General features: G+C 33.8%; 1 protein-coding gene across 2 annotated transcripts in view; it reads right to left on the reverse strand.

Moving 5' to 3' along the window:
• The window catches only part of SEMA3A (semaphorin 3A), a 451,042-nt gene that overhangs the window by 289,982 nt on the left and 135,932 nt on the right, over positions 1-25,128 (reverse strand). For both annotated transcript variants that reach the window (XM_070264479.1, XM_001491234.5), the window contains one exon: positions 23,235-23,319. The gene's annotated coding sequence lies outside the window, so the exon portion shown is untranslated. The remainder of the gene's footprint in view (positions 1-23,234; positions 23,320-25,128) is intronic.

The following is a 25,128-nucleotide window of genomic DNA, read 5'->3' on the forward strand; positions in this document are numbered from 1 at the left end:
CTTACTCCTCCTTTACTGTCAAGATGAGGGTGGGACTGAGGAGGGTGAGAATGGTATAGCAATTTTCCAAAGAAGTCTGTGGTACTAAAAGGAACAGCCAGTCCTAGGGTGACTCCCTGAAGAAAAGAGGGGGCAACCTGTGGAGAGCACTGAACATGAGCCCTTGCTAGTCCTGGGGAGTCATGTGGCAGCTGGGGGGAAGTTAGTTTAGGTCTGGTGTCAGTATGTTCACAATTAAGTGAGCATCACACATGAGCTATACTTGGACATGATTGGAGAGGGATGACCTACTCTTCCTCCCAAGAAAGAAGGGAAAAACTTTATCGATGGGACCCTGAGTTTCTCTCATTCAAACTGTATTTTCCTCAGTTTGTTCCAACATGAAATCATCATCAATTTCTCATAGGTTTCGATAGTAAACAATTTAAAGTAATATTTAAAAGAACAGTTCACTAGGTTCAAATCCCAACTCTGTTGTTCACTAGCTGTGCAAGCTTGTGTGTTTTACTTAACTTCCCACATCAATTCCTTCAACTGAAACATAAGAATAATTTATGGATAACAATAAAAAATTTACAGTGATAAACTGAATCAATACATATAACTATGCCTGGCTGGCATAGTAAAAATTAAATGTTCACTGTTATTATTACAATGCTTTTTAACAGTGTTGAGACATTTTCTTTTCTTCCATACCTTCATGGATATTTCAAAGAACAGAGAGGTTGCCATTCAGCTGCTACCCAGAAGCCATATTGAAGTAGAAGTTCTTGATCATCCATTTTAGATGATCTTTTCTGTAACATTCAAAATCATCTGGGCCCTTGACTGTCCCAAACTTGCATTGCATACAGAAACCCCCATCCACGTCCGCATCAGCTCATTACCCTTTCCTGGCATAAATCCACCACTTTCAATTAGCTCCACAGTAAATTCATGTTTTTTAGCTACTGCTGTATCCTCAAAGTGGATTTACAATTTTTTAATTTATCCTTAATTTCCTAGTGGACTGTTTGTAACATTTCCTTTTGTGACTGTTAATACTTCTATTCTCCTTAAACTTGCCACATTATTTTTCAAATCTCCAGAACAGCTCCCCTCCAAAAACTTTTAAAGTAACCTCATTTTTATGTAGGTGGTTGATATTATCAATTATAAGCATCTTCATGATCTTTATTCTCATCCTCATAATTTCTTGAAATTTCCCACCATTTCTATTGACTTTCTCCCATCTATTAACACACACAATTAAGTCTTTTTTGTCCTAACACATCTGTTTGGAAATCTCTTCCCTCATTCTTTTTTGCAGTCTTCTCTGCTCCCTAGATAACCTTAAACTAGTGTTTCATAAAGGACAAATGTTTGTGTTTCTACATAGTAACAGTTGCAATCTCTCTTTCTCTCTTCTGGAAAAAAAAAAAAAGAAGAAAAGTAAGACAAAATAACTACCACGATAAAATAAATTTGAGAAATAGTGAATAAAATTATTTAAATAGGTTTCTTTACAGCAGCATATCTTAGAGTTTTAATAGGTTATTATAGATTGTTAATCTTGAAAAATTGTGCGTCTGTGTGTGTTTGGGAGTGTAAAGGTATGGATTATAATGGGTAGCATGACTTCCAAGCCTACTTGAACACTTAAATCTTTGTTCTCAGAGCACCCAAAATTGTACCATTCGAGAATCAGTACACCAATGAACACACTGAGCATTTCCATGATATATGCAAATACAGATATGTGCATGTGTTAAACTGTGTGTTTGTATTTCTAAAGGAAAGTATCAAGCTGAATCTAGTCAAAACTCAGCTCATCTTTCTCCCCAATTTTTCTGTTTTAACTACTGCTTTCAATGTCACCCACCATCTTCGCAGGCTTAAAAATCCGAGAAAATGCTCAAAATAGTCTTAATTCCTTCCTGGTGCTCTAATTTACTAAGTGAAAGGTAAAAAAGTTCCAAAGAAAGGTGTTATCAATGAAAATATAATTACAGAAAAATGTAATATTCTAGAGAAGAATGTAGAAAATTTGGCAACTGATTGCATGTGACAGACAATAATCACTATTCTAGATTGGGAGAGGAAATTAATGCTAAAGTGTATACAAAATATTTAAATGAGACTGTTATGATTAATATCAGTTTTGAGAATGAGCATCATTTTCCTTTTTAAAATCTAGATAGTTGCATTATACAAGGAAATCAGATAACTGATTTACAGTAAAGTGTAAATTTAAGTGCAATTTGAGTACCTGCATGCTCTTCTACAGTAAATGCCGTGTATATCTGTCTCCGAGCAGGTGCTAGCTTTCAACTGCTAGCTGACACTGATCAGTAGGAACAGAAAAAGGACCACCTACCAAGGTAATATTTATTCTCGTTCTCCTGATTGTCAAAAGCTAGCTTCTCTTACCACTCTCTAAGTATTGTATTCTCCTTTCTTCCAAGTATTACAATTCGGGAACAACCTAAAAAGTAGAATTTGAGATCTGAAACACAGCCAAAACAGGAGATAGCCCTAAATCTATCCTAGTTGACAATATCACCAACCTAAGATCATTGGACTTTACCTACAAAATGTTGAGGTGAGAGCAGACAAGGCTAGGTAGATGGTCAACCTTAGTATGGTAAAATGCTTCATTTCCTCTCACTCATCAAAAACTAAAACTTGATATTCAACTCTAGTATACTGTTCTGCAGAGTATTGAGCAATTCAAATAGAAGGCTGGATCCCCTTTAATCATTGTGTCCTGTCAACAAACGACTTTTTCAAAGTTATTAATAACAAAAGTCATGAGGAAGGAGAATGTGCCTACTTTTTAATCTCACTATCAAAATTCTTTTCCAGTTTTCTGGATGATGTTTCTTTTTTAATTGACAGGCCTACTAAGTTTCTGGGAATAAAAGCCAAACAAACTTATCATACAGAGGTTTTCTTTAGGAATTCAAATTCAGCTCCTATTTAACACAGTGGGGTCACCAAACATCCAGTAAAAAGCTTTTTGCCAATGTTTGTGTTTTCCTACAATTAGATGAAAATCAAAACCACGTGGACACACTAAGAGGGAAAACAGCAGGTCTCAATGTGTGCTTGGCGGGGCACTTTCTGTTGTTCTCTTGTACTTTTTTATGATTTGACAATGTAGCCAAAACTTTATTTGTTATTTATGTTGTGGTTGTGGTGGTCCTAAAAAATGTTCTCCCATTTTGCATATACTGTTTATCTACAGTTCCCAGGTGCTTTCAGAGAAGAAAATCAAACTTCTCTCTGGAATGAGTCTACTTCCTTTACTATTTAAATAGAGAAGATAATATAGCAGGCGCGTGAAAACTTGCAGGAAGGCATTAAACAAAAGGCAAATCTAAAGAATTCTGACCTCGTGCTCAACTAAACGCTTTTCCAGGAAATGAAATCAATACAGGTATAACAAAAGTATCTAAGAAAAAAATATGTGTGTGCAAACACATGCACACAGACATTCACACACACAATTGAATTCCTAACTTATGTGATTATGACATGAGGAAGTAATAAACTCGATTCATTTAATAGGAAAGTTATTATATTTCTTTTCAACTAAATATTGAGATGTAAAGGCTGGCGATGCCAACAATTTTAAGTGACTGATATAAATGCTAGCATAAAAATCTTCATTTTTTTTGTTTTCTGAGAATTTCTTTGAATGTTTTGCTTGTTTTCACTTTAGCTGATAAGACGATTCTCATAAAATAAGTTGCATATAAAGGCATATTTTCTTTGACAATAGACAACTTGGGAAAGAAACAAATAGCTATTTACGTTAGCAAAAGTACAGCCCTCAATAAATATGCATAAATTATAATGATTCAAATTTCTGGGGCCAGCCCAGTGGCGCAGCGGTTAAGTGCGCACGTTCTACTTCGGAGGCCCCGGGTCCACCAGTTGGAATCCCAGTTGCGGACATGGCACCGCTTGTCAAGCCATGCTGTGGTAGGCGTCCCACATATAAAGTAGAGGAAGATGGGCATGGATGTTAGCTCACGGCCAGTCTTCCTCAGCAAAAAGAGGAGGATTGGCAGCAGTTAGCTCAAGGCTAATCTTCCTCAAAAAAAAAAAATTCAAACTCCATTGAAATCTTGGCATGCTAAATTTTCTTAAAAAAATTTTAATTTATCCCCTGCCCCACCTTAGCTTAAAAAATGCAGTGCGGTGGATTTTTTACTTTAAGGGAGGAAAATGAGATAAATATGAGGCACCTTGATGGAGTAGTGGTGGCTTTGTTTTGACCTTCATCCACATCAAACTCTTTCAGTCACATCTTGAAGTCTCCTTGAATTCAGTGCCAGACAGTGAAAGAATGCAGGACAGATAGAGAGTAATGCTGATAAAGGAAGGAGTGGGTTTAGAATTTCATTTTGATGTATAATACCTTTCATTTAAAAAAATCACTTCAAGAATCCCTGAGTTTTATCTAAAATAATAGACTGATCAAAGAATAAATGACAAATATGAATCTCTAGGAAAGAAAAAAGAAAATAGTATTCAAAACTCCCCAATTCACTACCTTTAGTTTGATAGGATTATTATTTTATTAGATAATGATAGCTAACATGTCTTGAAAAAAACTGTTACCACTTATCCTCAGAATAGCTCTTTGATACAGGAGCTATTGTTTCTGCCCATTTTATAGAAACAGGGCTTACAGAATTTGAGAAAAAGTTTATCAAAATAGTAGACAGAATTCAAAGAAATAACCTGAACTCAAAAGTGGGCAACTTTTGAACCCCACCCAACCCCTGTCCACCCCCTGCCCTAGAGATCTCATTCATTAAGGCTATGCTCTACTGATTTAGGATCCTGACTATGTTTTGTATGTTTCAACTTTTAAAAGCAAGAAACTACATTTGCACCATTTAATAATGCAATAATAATGTATTTCCGAGTATCCTAATATTTGATGCCATTCATGTCATCAATAATCTATATTTAACTTCTAAAGAAATAATTTACATGTTATATCTAGACTTACACAATTTTTAGAAAATAAATTTACTTTCTATAACACAGACATACATAGAGCAAAGAGGTTCCTTAAGTGTTTAACTCAGCGCATACTGAAATTAATATGATAATTCAATTTAAGAAATGACTGACCTCAGCTGTATACCAGGCACCATCCTGGCTTCTGCTACATCTAAGTTATCACCAGAGCCAAGTTATTTTTGTCTCTCAATGAAAATAAAAACTGAAAAAAGTTTGTGTTACCTTACTTTATTATGAACAACTAAACTTGCCATGTTCTCTTAATTTTTCATTCCAAATCATCTAAAGCCTAGAATCATACCATTTTTAAAGCTGAAAAGGACTATCTATTTTGGTTTCCCAAAGTATCATCATCGCTCTTTTATCATTCTCTTAATCCAAACTCCAATCACAAGATGTATTTTTAAATTCATTCTGCCAAATACATCACGCCGGAAGTCTTCCTCTTCCACCAGGCCCGATTCCTTCATGTCCTTCACTGCATTTTCCCAGCCTATTTGGTTTCTGAAAACCCATGATCTGATTTATCTGTTATTTTTTTTTACTTTCGCTTATGGTGATATTCCTTTTGACTCAAATGTGAAGTATTTCTTTTCCATTTTTCGATAATTTCAAAACATTGTTTTTCGAGGAGTCTTTCTAATTGGATTGCCTTTATAAGAATGGATTGTCAGAACTGTCAACTTCAATCAGGATTCTAACTCTTCCTTCTCAAATAATGCAAATCTTCATCTTATTTACTAAATTTTGCAACAATTGCTTTGATTTGTTTATTTTAATCCTTGTCTATATATTTCTTCACCTTGTAGGCCAACAGCAATTTTTCCAAATTTATGGTTATGCGTATTAAATGGAGTCAAGTTTGAAAAAACTAGCACCTCCAATATTCTGTCCAGTCTGCCAATCTATAAATCAACTACATTGAGCACTTCAAATGTTCCTTGTTTGAGACATATTTGTCACAATATCTGCAGGCTCAGATTGTGTCTTTGTGGTTTATCTTGAGTAGAAAGTTATTATAGGACAGTGAGAGTGAGTATTTAACTTGATTAATTTTACTAAACTCATGACTATATATGAGAATTGTAATAGCAAGGGTCAATGCTGGGGTTAGACAAATGGGAATGAAGAGAAATTTATCTTCTATATTCCAGTATATCTCTCTTTGAGATCACCCCTTCCATACATAAACACAATGTGGAATCTCATTTTCCTATACTTTAATGGATGCTTCCATCTTGATCATTTTAAAATGTAGTATCACAAAATGTTTATATACATAAATATAGATATATATGTTTTAGTTAAGTAAATTTTTTTCTGCATTTTCTCCCCAAATCCTCCCAGTACACAGTTGTATATTCTAGTTGTAGGTCCCTCTAGTTGTGGTATGTGGGACACTGCCTCAGCGTGGCCTGATGAGTGGTGCCATGTCCGCGCCCAGAATCCGAACCAGTAAAATCCTGGGCTGTTGAAGCATAGCGCACGAGCTTAACCTCTCGGCCATGGGGCCAGCCCCTATTTAGGTAAATTTAAGGTAAATTTTACAGGAAAAAATATTGAATTTTTGAATGAATCAAAAATTGGTTCACCCAATATACCCAATAAGTGGCACCTATGAAGTAATTTCTACCATTTAAAAACAGGACATAAGAGGGGCTGGCCCCATGGTATAGTGGTTAAGTTTGGTGTACTCCACTTCAGTGGCCCAGGTTCGCAGGTTCAGATCCTGGGTGTGGACCTACACCACTCATCAGCCATACTGTGGTGGCAACCCACATACAAAATAGAGGAAGATTGGCACAGAACAGATGTTAGCTCAGGGCTAATCTTCTTCAAGCAAAAAAAAAAGAAGAGGAAGCTTGGCAACAGATGTTAGCTCAGGGCAAATCTTCCTCACCAAAAATAATAAATGGGACATAAGAAATTTAGTCTAACCCATTCATTTTATGAGTTAAAACATTGATGTCACAGAAGATTAAACAACAAGTCTACGTCCATGGATAAGGCAGAATCCAAGGATCTCTTCTCTCAACTCAATACCCCTGGATGAGAGTTACCTTTAGTAATAACTTCAAGGGTAGCTCATGCACTTTTAAATTGTTCTATAAGCTAAAAACGTTATTTTCCCTATTTATCTGAATTGTGTCTAAGAAGCCACAGAGTATTCTAAGTACTACCGGGTGGATTCACACAGGTGAAGCTTCATCCTCCTTTCATGTGATAGCCTTTGAATTACCTCTTTTCTCCAATTCTCCCATTGAGTTTTGCTTTTTTGCCAAATGGCATGGTGAGTCCCCTCACCATGGCAACAATTCTCTTCTGAGTTAAGTCCCTTTTTAAAATTAATTATCCATTTGAAATCTGAACATAACTCTTTGGAAGTATTAAATGGGATTGTCACCATCCTTCTTACATCTACTAAACTTCTCCAAATTAGTGTGTTACCACTACTAAGAATATTTCGTTTAGAAGTTAATATTTAACTGTGGATTAGATGAATATCCCTTCTTGAAAGGATTTTACATGAGCAGACTGAGGAGTAATTTGGGACAGGATGCTTTTCTTTGCCCCTAAAATCTTAAAGAGTATTTTCTGGCTAATCATTGTATTGTATTCCTTTCACCTAGAACAGTTTAGGCAGCTGAATGAAATCCAATGTTGCTGATAAATTTGGTTATCAACTATAAACACATCATCTATCTTACATAAAGGGAAAAAGAAGACTTCAAAGAGTTTAGATCACGTACTAGATATTGTTCAGAGTAGTGCCAACGAATTAATCATAAATTATTCTCAACAAATTCCTTTCTGTGTGTTGCATTACCCCAGAATGTTGTTCATATCATCTCATCACATATTATATCAAATTTAAAGAGCTATAAAATGGAAAACTTCAGATAAATAATATTACTAATATTCCTTTGTTTAAAGTATAAAGCAGAATTTATTTCATATTACATAGATTTGCATTTCAAATTACTTTAACTGCCCTTAGTATTTTATTCACTGTTCCTACACATAATGTTTGCAAGGAACAGTGAAGAAATCTAGGGAGCATTAGAACCTAAGAATTATCGGCAATGTATCTCACATTCAAATTTTGTTGTAAATTCATTTGACCAAATTTCTTTTCATTCTTTGTTGCCAACTAATTTGCACAGTCTATAAGAAAAGCTAAAAAACTTAATTGGTTAATGCTATTTCTTAAATATTAATATGAATCTATAATCTTTAAAACACTGAACAGTTCTAACTTGGAATTTGTACTGCTATGTTCTTTCAAGCTAAAACGCAGGTAGTCTTATGCTATAAAATTTTAATGATAAGAAAGTGCCATCCAAACAAATAATAGAGAATGATTTCCTTCTTATAAGTTGTTTAGTCTTCATTTGTTACTAAGCTGACATTACTGACATCTGACACTGCTCATTCTTTGGTTTAAAAGTGAAAAGCTTCTTAGGAACAAAAGTCTCTCGTCCATCTTAATTCCCTAAAGAGTTTATTCCTTTGGGCAAAATAATCATGTGGAGCACCTGTGGTGCAAGTGCTAAAGAACTAGCAAGCAAAACCCAGCCACAGCTGTGCTGTAATCACTGACGTGTGCCCAGTACATAATGGCACATTAGGTAGGCATTGATCTCTGCCAGTTCATGAGGTCTCTTACAGAATTAGGCAGACTTTTTCACTGAAACCCATGGAGCAGAAATTGCTACTTCTAAGCTAATCCATTTTCAAATTACCATCCAATTGTGACTGATGACCTCACTACAAATCCGCTTCTCTACCTCCAACCACTCAATAAACGAAGGAGAATCAACCATTATTTCCCTTTATTTTCAACTCTTTCAAAAAACTCTTCTTGTCATTCTTGGTCACCTTTGGTGCCACTGCAGCTGTGATGATAAGTATGATAAATGTTAAACGCTGACTAATTGTCAGTGCTTATTTGGAAGTTAAAATGGGAAAGTAGAATATGTACTTAGTATGAAATATGGTTTAACTAAGATTTGATTTTAAAATTGCTGCTATAAATTATGGCTAATTTAATTATCTTATTTTAAATAATTTATTCAGATTAAGGTATACTGAATGCCTGATCAAAAAACAATCCATCACTGCAATATTCAGCTATTCCTTGGTGAAAACCCTGGGTCCAGTTTAATCACCCGAGTAGATAAAACTTAAAACATTTAAGAGAAGACCCTCTATTCTGAAAATGGAGGCAATTCTCCATACTTTATTTAATTGATGGCAATATCATGTAAAAATGTGTTAGAGGGAGAAAACACACAAATTAGGATTGACCAAAACCTATTCCTAATTTCTCCTCAACAAACTTCATCACAGAAGGGAACAGTAGTGACTTTATGACACACAAAATTTGGTAGTTGCAAGAATGTGTAAATAAAGAATGTAGAAAAGTGATCCTGACTTGCATCAATTTCTATTAGAAAATTATAATTAACTGTAACTTTCACAGGCTTTTGGACATATTTTAAAAGTCAATGTTTACTGTATATTTTGTGGGTTAGTTATATTGTGAAAATATCTTGCCTGTTTCTCTCAAAGTTTTTCCTGTGGACCAGTTAGTAGAGATGTAATTGGCGAATATATTAATGTATGCATGGGAAGATTCATTTATATATTTCTCGAAGCAAATTATATACAAGTAGTAATTTAGAAACAGTTCTAGCAAAATTGTGGAATGTCTGTTTACAAATGCATTGGATGAAGCAGTAGTTACAAAAATCTCAGCCTTGGCAGGGTGATGGATGAGGCAGAGAAATAATTATTTCCATGTCTATAATTAAAGCACATATTTTTGAATGTTTCCATCCCAAATATAATCAAGATTCAAACATCTGGACCAGTCATTGCTGTGAAGCCCTATCCTCGCTGGTTTATCCGTAGTGCCCTGGCAAAGGACTGACATAATTACCTATTCAGAGCCAGGTTAGCAGCACATTGGTTTCTTGAAAGAATATCTTCTTAAAGGAGTTGGAGTCGCTTTCTCACAGTTCCCTTTTGATTTATGTAGGTATGTCAGGGCTTCCTTCTGAACATTAATCAATGGTGTTTCTTATATTTGGTGTATAGACAAGGGCAATTCATTTTTAAAGTGAGAACACTACTTCTTCTAACCTGCTAATAGTACGTGGAATAAAAGATACCAAAGTAATTCACAGATGCAAAAAAAAAAAAAAATTAACAATTCGGTTTTGCTTTAAATATCTTAATTTTAAGAGTAATATTCTTGGGCCACCCCAATGGCCTAGTGGTTAAGTTCACTGCACTGGCTTCAGAGGCCCAGGTTTGGTTCCTGGGCATAGACCCACACCACTTATCTATCAGTGGCCATACTGTGGCGGTGGCTCACATACCAAAAGGGAAGACTGGCAACAGATGGTACCTCAGGGTGTATCTTCCTCGGCAGAAAAAAAAAAAAGAGTAATATTATCAACTTGATTACCTGTACAAATGGATTTGGGATAAGTCACTGCTCTATAAATTACAAACAATAATCCAAAAAATATTTCAAGTGCACTTATCTAATTATTTTCCAGAATATCTACATTTTGTTATAATTAATATTTTCAAAAATAATCAACATGTGTTCACCTCAACTATTGAAAATATAAGGAGCTATGTAAAGAGAAAAATTTAAATTAAATTCCTTATATTAACTCCCTTCCTCATGCTCCAGGTTTCCAACAGCAGCCTCCTCCATATCTTTCTTCACATTGATGAAAAGTCATATATATACCTATATATCATATAGATTGAATTTTATGTTATCTGTTTAAAAAAACAGTATCATAACATAAATGTTGTTTAGCAAAAATATTTCTTTCATGAAACAAACATCATGAATAAGCCTGCACACATATACATTGATCCAATCTGTTAATCAACTCGGATTATTCAATAGTATGGATTCAAACTACATTACTTAACTCTTCACCACTGGTGAAAATTTTGGATATTCCTGGAGTGGTTTTTCCTTTTGTCTTTGTTTATTTGTCTTATTTGTTTGTTAGTTGTTACTTTATTAAAATATATGCATTTTTATTTCAGTAGATAGTTCTTGATTAGTTTTCATGAATTCATGGCTATTTGGATTCCCTCCAGCAATGAATGTGCCCACATCCTGGCACCCTAGCAAACATTGACTAGCTTTCCTATTTTTAATTTTCATCAACCTTATGAAAGAAAAATGGTATCTCATTACTGCTGTAGTTGGCACTTCCCTACTGGTAAGCTTTAGTGTCCTTTCATATGTTTGCTGCACATTATAGCTCCGTCTGCTGTAATTATCTATTTATATGCTTTGGTCAATTTGTATTAAGTTATTTGTCTCTATTTGTTACCATAATTAAATAAATTAAATTCCTATATTATTCTCATGGGAGTTGCATGAAGGCTAAGTGAAGACTGAGAAGTGGGCACTTTGCCATCCTAGCACTTACCATATTTTACTGAAAATTTTCGCTATATTGCTCCTGTGATGACATTCCTTTTATTGTAGGGCAGGACACTTATTTTTATTCCTCTTTTACTAATAATTTGCATAATATCTGGGGTACTCTAAATATTCAGGGAATGAATGTTGAACTGGTAAAATGGTGAGAAAAGTACATCTTCAGTTAAACTGTCAGATACCTGAGGAAAGGAATCACACCTCTTATTCATGTGTCCCCAACAGACAGCTGTTCAGAAAATACATCTGAATTAATTGATTGCTTAAACGTTTTTTCCAGCTTTATTGAGATATAATTGGCATACAACAGTGTGTAAGTTTAAGGTATACAATGCGATGTTGTGACACATGTATGCATTGCAAAATGACTACCACAATAAGGTTAGTTAATACCTCCACCACCTCACATAATTACCATTTTACCATTTGTGTGGGTGTGTTTGGTGAGAACATTTAAGATTTGCTCTCTTAGCAACTTTCAAGTATATAATACAGTGTACTATATACAACTATAGTCCCCATGCTTTCCATGACATCCCTAGAAATTATTCATCTTATAACTGAAAGATTTTCCCCTATAACCAAAATCTTCCCATTTCCCCCACACCCTCAGCTCCAGGCAACCACCATTCTACTCAGTTTCTATGAGTTCAGCTTTTTTGGATTCCACTAAGTGAGATCATACAGTATTTATCTTTCTCTGTCGGACATTTCACTTTTCATTGCTCAATCTTGAAACCCTTTTCCCTGCCTTCACAATTCCTCTGGAGCTGAGAATAGTTTAGCTTCAAGTTTAAACCTGTGGTTGGAGAGCGCTAGAGGCCCTTCTCTTCTCAATGCTATCTGTAGGACCTCTATGTAATATACATTTTTTAATGTTAACTTTTCCTAGTTTCCTTACTTTTTAGTATTATATTAATTGCATCCAAACTTGGCAATTGAGGATTGTGTGGAATTTTGACTAACATGCCTCAGATGTGCATGATCTCAGCCTGTAGGATATGAAAGAATCTAATTTAGAAGGCACTTCCATGAACTACAGAGTCTAGACTACCAATTGGTCTAGAATATTTCTGTAAGACAATGGTCTCTTGATTCAAAATAGACATTAATCAAAATACTGACAGTATCGTTTTGTTGTTAAATGAGACATTATGTTTGTTATTTTCATCTGATATTCTTGCACTAAGTCACCAGGTTGTAGAGGTAAAGATTTTCTTCATTCACAAAATATAAATGCTATAATTTATCTTTTGCTTGAGGCAAAACTTTTCAAAAGAATACATTTTTTAAGGAGGGAAATAACTGAAGTGAAGTTCACATGTTTGCAATAGAAAAAGTGTCTTTATTATTTCAAAAATTTGATTTCTACACCTAGGCTTTCCTTTGACTGTGTTTATTTGGTACAAATCATTTTGCCTTTCTCTCCTCATTTTGTTCATTCTTACACCTAAATGAATTGCTCAGAATGATCGCTAAAAACTTCCTGCTCTAACTTTCCTGTCTTTGATAAAACAAAGCAACTAATAAGTAACCAAATTTGTAATTGTGCCCTCTGATATTCAAGCCAAAATTTTAGACAATAATTGTTGTTTTACTACCTAGTGCACCACTTCTTGGTTGTACTTAACTTTTAGTTATAATCAAGGATTTTCATTATGATTCGAAAATGTCAACCAACACACTGAGGATAATGTTCGCAAAACTTTTGATATGATATCCATTACCATGGTTGGGTTTGATAACTCAAAGAATGTTCATAAATGCACAAGGCAAAGCCTCTTTCATAGTGAATATTCACATATCTTTTTGAAGGAGCCAGAAACCATGAAAATAATTAAGCAAAATATATAATATTTAAATGTAAGCTCAACTAATCAAGCAATCAATATATTAACTGAGCAATTACTATTGAATAAAACAGTAACAAGAAAGAGAATCACAATTCCCAACTTAATAGAAAATATTTCTAAAAAACAAGCATTGAACAAGTTATAAGAGTGACAACTACTGCAAAATTTGAAGGCTTTTTTTTTTTGGACGTAATATTGGGATGAGACATGAAGGTTTTACATGGAATTACCCAGATGAGTGGATGAGATTGAAATTGGGCATTTTGGCAGACCAATTGGTACAACCATTTTATGTAGTTTCTTCAAAATGGCTACCTCAACACGTGTGACCTCTTTTAATTATGAATTCAAGCAACGTACTCGTCTACTACTTTAGAAATTGGATAAGATTCATGGTAAGAGATGGATATGTTTTGCATATTACCTAGTAACAAAAATTTAAGTGTCTTAATCTATTTGGCCCATTGTTTCCTTACCAGCTGAATCCATGGCAGTCTATATAGCCAGTTATAGCAGTTATTGCTGCAGAGGGACTTCTTGACCACTTAAAAGGGAAATTTGAGGTGTTCTTTAAATGATTATAGAACTGCAATTGATTTTTCTATTGATGTGAACAAGTAGATCCCAGATATTCCAGGAATCCTTTAAGATTACACATTTTTATCTTATTCATCTTAGTATTTCTATGTTTCTTTGTGATAGCTTTTTAGTCAATATCCAAGGATAATTTAGTATTGTGAATGGAGAACTCTTTTAGATGTTAGGGGAAAATCTTTTAAATGCCATCATTTTATATCTATTATATATATATACATACATATATATATATATATATACACATACATATGTATATATATATATATACATACACACACACACACACACACTTTTGTTTACTACAAAATTTCCAACTCACTGTCCCCCAAAAAGCCACAGCTTGCCAATATAGCAATGTATTTATGGCTTTAACACCACTTCAAATCATGTCAATTTTGTCATATTATTCAGTAACATGGCTTTCTGAGTCCAGTTTGATACTCTATTTTTTTGAGATTTTAAATCATATTTGAGAAACACTACTTAAAATATGTTAGGAAATTTTATCTGAACTCTTGTGCTCTTCTGATTAAGAAATAATTCTATGATTTGGTCTTAATTTTTTTTTAAACTCTACTAAAAGAAGTTCTAAAAGAAAAAAGACATAATTGTCCTTAACAAAGAAAGCTCAAGGGAACTTGTGACCACAGTTTTAGAATAAAGTAGGATAAAAGTCTTCAAAAACTTTAGAGTCTGAGTCTCAAGTTTTGTAGTGTAGATTAAATTGTTCCAGAAATTCAGTTCAAAAACTAATCTACACAGGTCTATGTACAACAGTCTACAAATCCATCTATTGTTAATACTCTGCTCTTTTATGCTTATTGTTTCTCCTTTTGTTATTTTCAGTTCTGGCTAATCGCTGTTGGTTAAGTTTTCGCTAAAAAGCAGAATGGGATGGTTTCTGTAGCAACTGTCCCAGATCTCAGGCAAATCCCTGACAACTATGGTTAGCACTTCCAGACATAAGTTGTTTCAAAGTCCAGTTGTGGTGCAAGAAGGATATGGTTTTGATGAAACACAGATGAGGTGCAACTATATTTCAGTCTATACTTCCATTTAAACTACAGTCAACTATCTATGGTAATAGGAGAACAGAAATAACATGAGTAATGGTAATATCTAGGTAATCTCAAAGCGTCATTTTAGCTGATAATTTCCAATCCTTCCATTTCCCCCACCATATTCCCAAAATATCAGCAATCAGCAGGTATTTTCCCACTGCCAACTATTAAAGAAACTAAACAACACAGGAGAAAGTACCCCACATATCACTATTTGGTGGTCCACTGTGAATAGACTGACTTGCCTACAGGCCAGTATAATGTGCTGTCTAATGATCCACCACAAAGTATCCTCAAATCCCTACCCCTCCATCCCTACTCCATACGGTGCTTCCAAAAATGGTTTGATATCTCACTCATAAATACCAATGGACAGCCCAGAATCAATTGACTCATGAGGAAAACCGACAACATGAATGAGGAACAAAAATCCCCCAAAATCACCAAATGAAGGAACCTGAAAAAAAGAATGAAGGGTACGAAAAACATAATATAATGAACATTCCTGAGAAATAAGAAAAGATGCTTAATCTATTAAAAACAAATAAGCAAACAAATAAGACTATAAGAAAAAGAAACAGAGAACCAAAAAGAGCTCTTAGCAATTAAAGGTATGATAAGTATAATAAGAACTTCACCAGAAGGGTTGTAAGACAAAGTCAAGAAAAATTCCACAAAGTAAAACAGCAAGAACACAAAATTCAAAAATAGAAGTAAAAGGAAATTACTTGATCAATTAAAGTAGTCAAATATGAGATTTTTAGGACTAACAAAATGTGAAGACAGAAAATCCAGGGAAGAAATTTATCTATATTTATGTTTCTTTTATATGTATTTCACATTATGTATCTTATCTATCTATCCATATCTTGATATACATATTTCATATATACCGATATATCTATATCCAACTCTATATCTCTACATAGATACATATCTTCATCTACACCAAGAAAATTTCCCATAACTGAAGGGCGTCTGTCTTCAGATTAAAAGGGTCTTCTCAGTGCTTAGTGTAAAGATAACAAAATAAAACAAATTGCAAAAGGCATAACATTACTACATTTCAGAATATCAGGGATAAAAATATGATGGCAAAAGCTTTTTTTGCTTGCTGGGGGGTGGGGATACATGTTACACAGGAACAGAAATCAGAATGCATTAAATGCTCAACTGTCACATTAAACAGATGACTTGGAAATTAGATGCAAATATTAAGCATAAGAATGCTGGATTGACTATATTAATATCAGCTAAAATAGACATCAAGGCAAAAGCATTACCAAATGAAAAGAAACAGTACACAACAATAAAAGGATCAATTCAGTAGGAAGATATACTAAGCATAAATGTATATGAACCTATAAAAACAATGACAAGGGCTCAGGCCTGTGGCTGAATGGTTAAAGTTTCATATGCTCTGCTTCAGTGGCCCAGGTTCATGGGTTCAGTCCCAGGCACAGACCTATTCCACTCACCAGCCATGCTGTGGAGGTGTCCCACATACAAAATAAATAGAGGATTGGTAGGGATGTTAGCTCAGGAAGAATCTTCCTTAACAACAACAACAAAAAGACAAAATGCAGGAAGCAATAATTGACAGAACTAAAGGAGGAAAACTAAAATTACATAATCATCGTAAGGAATTTTGTTAGTCGATCCACTTAGTGGATTTAATAAACACTATGCAGCACATACGTTGGGTCTTAAAAGAACTCTCAGCAGGTTCTAAATGATTGATATCAGAATATGTTCTCTGACTACAATGGAATTAAATTAAAAATCAATAAGATATCTAGAGAAACATAAATTGATTTATAGATTCAACAAAATTCCAATCAAAATTTCAGGAGGCTTTTTTGTGTGTTTTTGGGGGGTTGGGGGTGTTATATGGGAAACAACCTAGAAGAACCAAAGAAATTTTAAAATACAGCTGAGTTAGTCATCTTATAGAATTTGATTTCAAGACTTAGTGTAAATCTGCAAAAATCAAGACAATATGTTGTTGAGAAAAAGGTAGACACATGGTCTGATGGAGTAAATTAGAGAGTCCAGATGTAGGCCATTGATATTTGACAAAATTCCTAAGGTAAGTCAATGTGGAAAAGAATGTCTTTTCAACAAATGAGCCTCAAACTACATGCAAAAATTGACTCAAAATGGATCATAGTCCTTCAACAACTAAAACAATAAAACTCTTGGAAGAAATTATTGGATAAAAAATTTAACCTTGGGGTTAGCAAACATTTCTTAGTTAGTATCCAACAGTACAAATATAAAAGAATAAAAGCACTTTATCAATACTGAAAATTTCGCTCTCCAAAAGAAATTTAAGAAAATGAAAAAAGAAAGCCTTGAATGGGAGAAAGTACTCACAAAACATATATATCTACCAAAAAACTAGTATCCAGAACATATAAAGTGCTCTTATAACTCAAAAATAATAAGACAAAATCCAATTAAAAACATTGAGTAAAATATTTCAATAGATACTTTAGAAAAGAAGAGATACAGATGGTTAATACAGAAATTAAAAGATGCTCAATATCATTAATCAGAGAAATGCAAACTGATGCCACACTGAAATACCATCACATATACATTAAAATGGCTAAAATTTAAAAAGACTGATAACATAATGTTTTGCAGGGATTCAGAGCAGAGATCAGCAAACTTTTTGTTTAAAGGGCCAGATAGTAAATATTTTAAGCTAAATATTTAGGCCCCATCTTAAGGGCAATATGATCTTTGTCACAATTACTTAATTCTGCTTTTGTAGCATGAAAGCAGCTAATTCATAAATAAATGAGTGTAGGGTCATGTTCCAATACAACTTTATTTACAGAAAAAGCTAAATTTGGCTCAAGAGCTATAGTTTGCAGACTCCTGATGCAGAGCAACAGGAACTCTCATACATTGCTCAGGTGAGTGTCAATTGGTACAACCACTTTGGAAAACTTAAGTCATTTCTTAAAAAGTTAAACATATACCTGCTAAATGACTCTGATATTCCAATCCTACATATTTTTCCAAGAGAAATGAAAACACAAGTCCACACAAAGACTTTTACATAAATGCTCATAAAAAATTAATTCACAAAAGTCAAAAGATAGAAACAACTAAATATCCAACAACAAGTGAATGAATAAATAAATATAGTATATCCATTCAATGGAAGACTCTTCAGCAATGAAAAGAAATGAACTGCTGATACAAACAGGTACATATACAAATCTCTAAATCATTATGCTGAGCGAAGAAAATACACATAAAAATGCATACTTATACGATTCCTTTTATATAAAATGCACACTAATTCATAGTATGAAGAAAGCAAAGGGGCATAAGGAATCTTGCCAGGTGATGGAATATTCTGTATCTTGCTTGTGCTGGTGGTTTCATGGGTCTAGAGTACTGTCAAAACTCATGGAATTGAGCCCTTTAAAATAGATGCAGTTTATATTACCTAAATTAACCCTCAATAAAGTTAGTAAGGAAAAATAAATATATAGAGAGGCTTCACCCAAAGAGATTGTAAACATGTTAAGGAGTTTAACTAAGATACAAGTTCTATGCAGTGTTTTGTCTTTTGTATATGTATCAAGAAATATTTAGCCAGCTGTAAAATGTTATTCCCTAAACGGGGTTGCTCCCTGAGGTAGTGTGCTATGCATGTGTTTCTATTATTACCCAATCTTTCTGCTAAATTATTTTTACCCACTGACAGTCTTTTGTTTGTGGAAAAAGAGGATGTTACCTCTTTATTTTGCCCACACGGTTACAAATTACAGTTACAGACAATGCTGATAAATAATGTAAATTGTCAATAGATAATCCTAAAATGATAAGGAAGAAAGTCCAGCAAACGGAATATTTTGAGAGCAAGATATTATGATATAAAGAAAAGAACTCCAGAATTAGAGTTTGAAGTTTGGGTTCTTGGTCTCTGTAACTTGTATTAAATTTATCTTAGCCTTAGTTTGCTTATGTAAACAATGAAATGATCTCGCAAGTCCATTCTGGCTCATAAATTCTGTGAATCTAAAAACATTTAGTACAGATTATCAAAGGTAAAATAAAAAAATAGAACAGAACAGTTTGGGGGAAGAAGGAATTATTAGATGGAAAAATAAAGATTCAGTCTGAAACTGAAGTAGGTTTTATGAAACACGCAGGCTGAGGTTTTTCAAAGAGATAGGTAACATTCTTCTACTCATGGCCATTTGGATACCACACTCACTGGGTGCAGAGGTTAGGCATGCGCTGGATTATTTTGGGAGCAAAGCCACACCTTTAGGCACTCTTTCTGACCCTGTGGGCGCTAATATCTAGCCAAGGCAATGAGGTGAGAGCTTGCTAGTTGCTCAGGTCACCAAAGTTTCTTGTTACTAAAGCTGAGTGTGCGCTCAGTTCCGGAATGATTTTCTTAGCACACCTGAGCAATCTTTCTCTCTTTAAAAAATGTTTAGGGAATTCTCTGATAAAGAAAAGATATTCTAAATCCTTGAAAAATCTTAGAAGTGGTTACAACACAAGTTAAAATATTAATATCCTATAAGCTAAGAGAACCTATTTAAAAATAAAAATTAAATAACAGCTAAATTAATAGGTGAACATACTGAGTTAAAATGATTCTTCTTTTGAAACAAAAGTTGTTTCCCTCTTAAACACTGACATCCGTTAGAGAATTTTATATATTTTAAAGATTTTATTTTTTTCCTTTTTCTCCCCAAAGCCCCCCGGTACATAGTTGTATATTCTTTGTTGTGGGTTCTTCTAGTTGTGGCATGTGGGACACCACCTCAGCGTGGTTTGATGAGCAGTGCCATGTCCGTGCCCAGGTTTCGAACCAATGAAACACTGGGCCGCCTGCAGCAGAGTGCGTGAACTTAACCACTTGGCCACGGGGCCAGCCCCGAGAATTTTATCTGTTTTAAATGGTTTTGTTTCAACTCAATTCACCAGCCACATATCTATATAAAAACATTCGTGGGGCCTGCCCAGTGGCACAGCGGGTAAGTTTGGCGCTCTCTTCTTCAGCAGCTGCATAGGTTTGAGGGTTTGGATCCCATGCACAGACATACACCACTCATAAAGCCATGCTGTGGCAGCAACCCACATGCAAAATAGAGGAAGACTGGCATAGATGTTAGCTCAGAGCCAATCTTTCTCAAGCAAAAAAAAGAGAAAGACTGGCAACAGATGTTAGCTCAGGGCAAATCTTCCTCACCTAAAAAGGTTCTTATTTTTTCTTTCAGTCACTAACTAAATAAATATTGTCTGTCCCTTAAACTGCAGGGTAGGGGAAGGCATAAAGAAGAAAAAATATTTTTCACCTAAAAAGATTATAATATAGAGTAAAAATATAAGACTCATACTTAACCATAAAAAGTAAAATCCTTTTGAAAAATAAAATAAGGAAAAGGTAGTTTGAAAAGTATTCAAATAAAGGAAAACTATATTGTACATTACAAAATTCAATTTTTCAAAAATCACACAATATTTCAAAATATGTAAAGATTGTAAGCAAGTAAAATTAGATATCACTAATCCCAATAGATGAATGAGAATATTAAATAAGGCAGAGGAATTTTATCAATGTCACACAGTGATTCAGCTTAGAAATTCAGAACTATGTGAGTTCTGAAGTGTAATTTCATTCTAGTATATGAGACCACTTCCTTATGAAAGAGACCAAAGTTATTCAATAGTCATAAAATTATGAACCTTGAATGGAATACCAAATTAATACATACTACTCGATCTTCTTAGCATATTGATTTGTATCTTCTTCTTCTTTCTCATCCACACATTTTCAATTTTCCTTTTTAGTTAATGTGGCATTTTATCTCATTTTTATCTCTTCCAAAATCAGTACATCCTTTTAAACTACAGTCTTTTTTAATTGCCTTCTACTTTTTTAATGAATGCCTGAAATCTTTGTCATGAGCTTCCTAGTAAGGTATTATATATATTCAATCTAGAATTTGTTTAGAATCAAACATATATGAAGCCATGTCTAGGAAACAGTCAATAATTGCAGAACCATTCTCAGATTCAGGAGAGGGAAAAAAATGTGTCATGGATCTTGGCATTCCCTAAGCAAATAAGCCATTAAATAACAAAATTAGCAGGACAAGCAAAATATATTATCTACTCTTTTAGGTAATTATTTATATTAAATATATCATAACACATTTGACATGCCAATAATTCTCCTCCAAGTTATCTATGTTAATATAAAGGGAGAAACCAAGAGAGAGAGCAGCTCTGTCACTGAAATGGACATTGACAAGAAACAGGTCTCAAGGCTCCCAATTGGTATGGCCAGATCACATTTTCCAACAAGCTTATATTTATCTACCCTAGTTTGTATTTGAATTATTCAAAGTCTAGAAGCATAAATTCAGTTCTGCCAATAGTTCTGTTAGGTGGAGTATCTGGAAGTAAATTTCATCAGATTTTAGTCAAATTTGCTACTCCAACTTCTATAAATATTCATTAGTTGACTACTATTCACTATCCCATTTCAACCTGATGGATACATTGTTAATTATATTCAGTGATTTAAGACTCATCCATGTGGACTGTTGAGGGTTTTATAAACTAATTTTGAAAAATTGGCGTGATTTTCAAGTATACCTTAAAAGGCAATGAGGGCAATGATGTTGAAACCAAGTCTATGTATGACTTTGGCCTTTATAAATTTGGAACAGATTTTAATTAGTGCCCAGGATATTCACTTTGTGAACCTGGCCTTTTTTATTGGTGCCCTATGAGGCAACTGTAATTGGAAAATCAGAAGGTTCTTATTTGCTGAAAAAGAAAGCAAATGTTTAGTATTTGTGCGTATGATGCACTAATGAAAAATAGCATCCAGGAAATTAGTGTTGTGGAAGGCTAAATATTATTCTAGCCCATTAATGGCTACATATATATAAGTGTATATATGTATGTATATATAAGTGTATATATATATATATACACATATATATAAGTGTATATATGTTTATAATAGATGTATATATATGTATATGCATGTATCGGGGAACTGGCAACACTAGAGTCACATTTTGAAGTATTTACTGCCCTACCAATACTAAAGATATGAGACATGTCCCTGTAAAAAATTAAAAATATATATTGACCTGATATTAACAGTAACAACTTCAATGTAGATCTCAAAACAGTGAATTTTCACCTTATGTCATAAGTGATTTGTGTATGTAAGTGATGTTTACATATAGCAATTATAATATAAATAGTTTTCACAAAAAATCTTATTTTTCTGGACACTAAATATGAAAAACCTAGGGAAAAAAGCATTTCTTCACATTAAATAGAGAGAATCATCTAACTAAATCCAAAGAGACTCAATAAAATTGGGAACTCTATAGTTTTACTAAAATAAAAATCAAAATAAAATTGATAAATGAATTTTATTCTACTCAAAAATCCATAAGGGAAAAAAACATTTAAATTCAGTCTTTCTTTTCTTACCAGTCCCATACACTACTCATATATCTTTAAGTTTTAATTCCTTTGTTTATTCCTTCTAATAGCAATTTATATAACACAGTGGAATGGTAAACCTAATAACTGCTAAATTTTCTACCTACTTCAGAAAGGAATCTTTAGGAATAAAGAGGACTTAAAAAGTAATATATGTATACATTCAGATTTCTTAACTGTATTTACTTTAAGCGTAAAATTTCAGTCTCACATCTCAGGTCAAAATTAAGATAGGGTAACCCACTAAAAACTGACTCCTCCCTCTGTGCTTGGCACTCAAGCTTTTGCACGGATTCTAGTTGATAGTAACCATATGTGGTCCGGGAAATGTAGAAGGGCCAGCCTAACCAAAAGATCTTTCTGGATGGCAATCTTCCCCCACACCAGTTACCTCTGCTCTGTGGCTCCAGGGGAACATGGCCAACCCAGTCTAATTCCTAAGTAGGAAGACAAAAAAAGCCAAACATTTGCTATCCACATTTTGAAGTGGCAATGTGGCTTCCCTACAAATTATTTTTTTGAAATGTTGTAGCCCTCTCATATATCCAAATCATTCCATAGAATAGAAAACTATATAAGTGAAAACAGAAAGTTCCCTGAATATTTAAATATTATCTTCTAAATTATATGCCAAAGAAATGTACTAGTATATCTAAATTTTCACCAAAACTTAGTAACATGCAAACGTGTTCATATTTTGAAATCTCTTACCTCCTTCCAGGAAAAATTCTTAATTCCTGAGGTACATTTGTTTAGTCCAACTGGTTATTTTAAATACCTTGACACTTTAAGTACCCTATAAAAATAAACAAGTTCATTCTTAGAATATAAACCAAACAATTAGCAATCAATTAACAGGTGCTTCACTAAATTAAAAGTCAGTATAAATTTCTTCAAACAACCTTAATACTTTGCATGGGAGAATGTAATGTAGGAAGGAAAAAGCTATTAGAAGAGGCAGACATTGAATTTGACAAACATTTCACTCTGGCTCCTTCAAACAAATTACAATTGGTAATCACTAATTGGATCTGAGGTATTCTGAAGTAATTCATTATTCAGCTTCTGACTGTGCTAAAGAATAACTGATTTATCTGAGAATTAGTGGAAATTCTAACACACTCTTATTGATTTGTCCATAACGTTTTGATGTCGTTAACATTTTTCACTGCTGCTGATGAAAGACTCACGTCAACAACTCAACTAAGCAGGAATTTCATGGCACTGCTAGCATGCACCCAGATTTCACCTTAACAAAAGTGGGTTTTTTTCCTGAATAAAGAAAAGATAGCATACATGAAAAGTAAATAGAAATTTTAAATAACTGAATCTTTTCAAATATGAGATTAAAAACATACCTTGAATAATTTTATTTTACTAAAATAGATGCTTTGTAACGTTGATCATACACTATTTCATATTTGAATAAATAATTAAAACAATTTAGAAAACAAAATAAAGACAATTCAAATCTGCACCAAAGACTTAACATTATCTCATTTCGGAAAACATGTAATTTAGCCAAAAAATTATGCAATGGAGAGTCATTAGCTGAGTATTAACCTTATTAAATAACATTAATCTTATTTAAGTCAATAAAAACTACAGTAATATAGATTCTGAATTATTTGCAGTCCCTTTTTTGACTGCAAATCTTTGAGAATTATAGAATATTTTTATATTACTATATTTTTGAGAAACAGAGTATATTATCTTACATGCATTTAGACAGCATGCTTTTGTTGGATCCCTTTCTATGTGATAGGATTAAAGAAAATTTAAAGAGTTGATTTAAGTAAAAGAATTTATGCCACGTGTATAGGTAAATAAACAGATAATTTATTACCCCAGGCATATATGCAAACATTGAAACTCAAATGTTAATATCATGTTAAATATTCCTCAGATACATGCATCACAAGATGGTGAAATTATTCCATGGCACTGATAAAGTGGAAAACAAGGTCTTTCGGGGAGAGGAGTCAAGTAACTCAGAGGCTAGTGCTTTTGAAGACTCATCTATGTGGATACTGAAATTAGCATACTATATGACAAGAATGGAGTTGGAGAGAGTGACAGTAACCTAAAGCTAAAATCTTAAAGGAAGTGGGGAAGTGACCAGAGGTTGGTGGAAGACTTCTATAAAGAGGTATAGCAAGTTGTATCTACTAATTCATGAGATCACAGTTGGGCAGTTTTAGAGAGGAGGAAAGAAACTGCTCTGGATGTGACATTAAGGAGCAAAGAGAACATTATCCCACCTCCAATCTCAGTGATGGCAATGGTGTGGTAGGGAAATAGGCATCTCTTGAAAGCTGGCATGAGAAGCAGAGTCATCAGGGAAGAATCAGGCGTCATTTAGAGAGAAGATAAGGGGAAAATACAAAAAGTGGTTGAAGATAAAGCGGCTTTGTTGGTGAGTTCCAGAGAGCGTGGTGAAAGGATATCAGGAAACAGAGAGGATTCCAGAATGGGGAGGAAAGTTTTGAGAATCAGGAATAACTTAGAAGTTCTGCGTTCCTTTTGGTCATTGACATAAAACAAGAAAGCAGATATGACAAGTCAAATCCTGATTTTCCCAAGACAAACCATAGTGATGAGGCTG

The sequence above is a fragment of the Equus caballus genome, chromosome 4 (genome assembly GCF_041296265.1).
Source record: "Equus caballus isolate H_3958 breed thoroughbred chromosome 4, TB-T2T, whole genome shotgun sequence".
In the NCBI taxonomy this organism is placed as follows: domain Eukaryota; kingdom Metazoa; phylum Chordata; class Mammalia; order Perissodactyla; family Equidae; genus Equus; species Equus caballus.